Source organism: Sinocyclocheilus anshuiensis, unplaced genomic scaffold, assembly GCF_001515605.1.
Source record: "Sinocyclocheilus anshuiensis isolate Anshui unplaced genomic scaffold, SAMN03320099.WGS_v1.1 scaffold24, whole genome shotgun sequence".
Classification (NCBI taxonomy): domain Eukaryota; kingdom Metazoa; phylum Chordata; class Actinopteri; order Cypriniformes; family Cyprinidae; genus Sinocyclocheilus; species Sinocyclocheilus anshuiensis.
This window is the reverse complement of record NW_015557090.1, coordinates 267,557-270,904: the sequence shown is the minus strand read 5'-3', so window position 1 is coordinate 270,904 and position 3,348 is coordinate 267,557.

Genomic DNA, 3,348 nt, shown 5'->3' with positions numbered 1-3,348 from the left:
TCAAGTAGTTTTTTGGACAAGTACTTTTACTCTACTCACACTACATTTTTTGGAAGGTAATGGTACTTTTACTTGAGTATATTTTTTCAGTACTCTTTCCACCACATCTTATTTGTAATAATGTGTTTCTTTGTCATGCAGCCAGAGGGCAGCATCCTAAAAGGCAGATTTAAGAGTTTACAGAAGAGAAACATTGAGGCCAGAGAAAGAGCCAAGTAAGTTCAGTGTTTTACTGCTTTATTTGTATAAAATCAATGAAGATGTTAAAGTGGTGTTAGCTGCAATGATTTTGGTTTAATTTCCTTTTTTTTTTTTTTATAAATTTTCCTGTTCTTCTTTCAGGTTTAAGAGGAAGTACAAGCTGAAGTACTCAGAGAAGAGGGCCTTCAGGGAGATACAGTGACCGCACAGTTATGTTTCCTTTCAGTCCTCCAACAAATGATGGTGTGCTATTTGTTGCAATAAAAAAAAAAAGTTATATTCCAATAACCCCCTGTCTCGACGGTGTCCTGTTGTTGCCATGGAGATAAAAATGGTATGAAGTACACTTTAAAAAAAATTAAATTATTTTTTTAAATCTTAACATTGTTGTAACAATTTAAAATGCTGAATAAAAATGTATTTGTGTGATAAGTCTACACCACTCACTGAGTATGAGGAGGTGGTGGATTGTTTCAGTCCCATTATCCCCTGCCGGGGAAACGAGGGCTTTTCCCCCTTGCTTCTCCCCTGGTATGTGCAGGCAAAGCTGATTATCATGCAATCATGGGTGGGAATGTAATCTTACCTAAAGAGACGTCTTCCCTGGTCATCATCTCCTCTCTGATCCTTGCTGTCCGCCGGAGCGTCTCTCCAGTTAATCCTGTTCTGTTGCACATGCCAGGTTCACCTCAGCGAGTTCCTATTAAGCTTTTTATATCTGTGAAGGATGTTTATGACAGACACAGTAATTTAATTTATAGAGGTGCTTTGTCATTATAATCTCTTCCTAAATAATTTAAGCAGTGCCAGTCCTACACTTCTGAGGGCCCTAAGCAAACGTTTGTCAGGGGGCCCCTGTCAATGCATTCATAAGAACCCCAAAATGACCCCCAACCATGTAAACTGGCTTGCTTATTTGAGAACACTTAATATTTGGCAATGGTTTTGACTTGTTTGCCCAGACACTATTGAAAGAGAGCTGAACTGAGCTGGATGATGACATCACTGAATCCACAATGAACTGACTTTAACTGAAAAATTGACTGTTACTATTGTGCTCTTTTTAGAGCTGCTTTAAAGCAGAATTTAATTGTGTTTGCATTGAAACATTATTGTCCTCTTTAACTCTGTAAAGCTGCTTTGACATAATCTGAATTGTATAAAGAACTATATGAGGTGACTTGACTTAACCTGATCTTTCAGAGAAGTTGAAACTGTAATCCTATTTCCTTAGCCATCTTCAAGAAACGGCTAAAAACACATCTCTTCAATCATCATTTGACCCTCTAAGAAAGAATAAAAACACTTGACCCTCTAACACTTGCGCTCTCTATTCGTTTGACTTTTTTTTATTTTTATTTAAAATAAAAAGACCCTCTAACACGTTCCCTGTTTTTTTTTTCTATCCTATCTACATGTTTTTCTTTCTTTTTAACAAAAAAAAACAAACCTTTGCTACGTGTCCTGCATTAGGCTAACCGAGACTTGTCACAGCACTTGACTATTATTGCCCTTTTGTTGATTTTGATTGCTTCTATTGTCCTCATTTGTAAGTCGCTTTGGATAAAAGCGTTTGCTAAATGGCTAAATGTAAATGTAACAGTCAGTTATACAATTAAAAAGAAGACAATTACAAATAATTGAATAATCAAATGTAAAAATAAAACACTGTATGCACTGCCATTAATTCATCTTCACCATATGAATTATATAAACAGTACAATGATTGCTATTAAAGTTACTAGCTATTCAGAAGAGCAGAGAACAATTCTCGTTTTCTTTTGTTTAAATAACATTAAATGACAGAGACAGCAGGAGGTTTATTAGGATGCTTTCACTGTAAGACCGAATGCACAGATCTAATATACTGACAAGCATTTGATTACTTTCCCAAATGTATGTTTACTAAAGACATAACCGACTGCATTCAAGTGAAAACTCGCCAAGACGGACATTTTGGTATATTTTTGTGTGTATTTATCCGTTTAAGCAAACGCCTGAAGCCCAAAGTAGCCTATACTTGTCCGTGTGTCACTCTGTCTCAGATCCCACAGAGAAAGCCGCCTGGGGAACAGTGTCTCTTTCAAAGCTCAATCCACTTTTAACTCTTTTTAACCAGCAGGTCAGACAGGAGACTTTTTATTATGACAGTGACATAACTTTTCATTTTTTACTGACTTGGATGTTACGTAGGAAGGGCGACAGCCAGGGGCGCAACTGCACATTTGCTGAGGGGTATGCAAGATCAGTGTTGGCGCCCCCCTCTATTCTAGCCCCTAAATCAAACTCCCACAGCAAACTTTCTGTAAGTTAATGACCAAAAGCCCATTAACTAGCTTGGGCATGGAAGGATACAAACTCATCAGGGGTGAAAAAAGTGACAAAGGTACAAACCCCCTCCCCCATTTTCAATACCATAAAAGGTAAAAGTGAGAAGAAAAAAAAAAGGAAAGTGTGTTGTATAACATCCCCTTTAACTCCTGAGAATAGAATGGTTCCATAAGAATGGTTCTGTGTCTGGCCTGTTTGACTGCCTGTGTGACATAAAATGTTGGATGGACATGAACTTCTTACAGCTAAACAATGACAAAACCAAAATTGTTATCTTTGCCCCACCAGATTTGACCTCTGACATACTTAATCAGCTTGGTTCTCTTCTCATCCATCTTCAAATGTTCATGACTGTGTCAAAAATCTTGGTGTCATTTTTGATTCGAATTTTAGTTTCGATAAGCAGATTAGTGCTATTGTTAAAAGCAGTTTCTTTCAGCTAAGATCTATTGCCAAAATCAAAATGATGCTTTCTAAGAAAGACCTTGAAACTGTTATTCATGTATTTATCAGCAAGATGGCGCCGCGGATGGCAGCCATGGTTTGTCGCTACTTGGTACTTGTACTTTTTTTGTTTGTTTGTCCTGTCTTAAGCAATTTTTTCCCGATCAGCTTTACTAGGAACGAACTCCTGGACATCAGAAATAGCACACCAAATAACTTTCTGCCGACATTTGAGCATTCAGATGTTTTACTGGACATTTTAGTCGGAGGAGCTGCGTTCCTATACAAGCGCTCCAGGCGACGCAAACGAGGAAAGCACGCCGGCGCGCTCGTGAAACTCTGTCAGCGCGGTTTTAGGACTCCGCTGCCGAG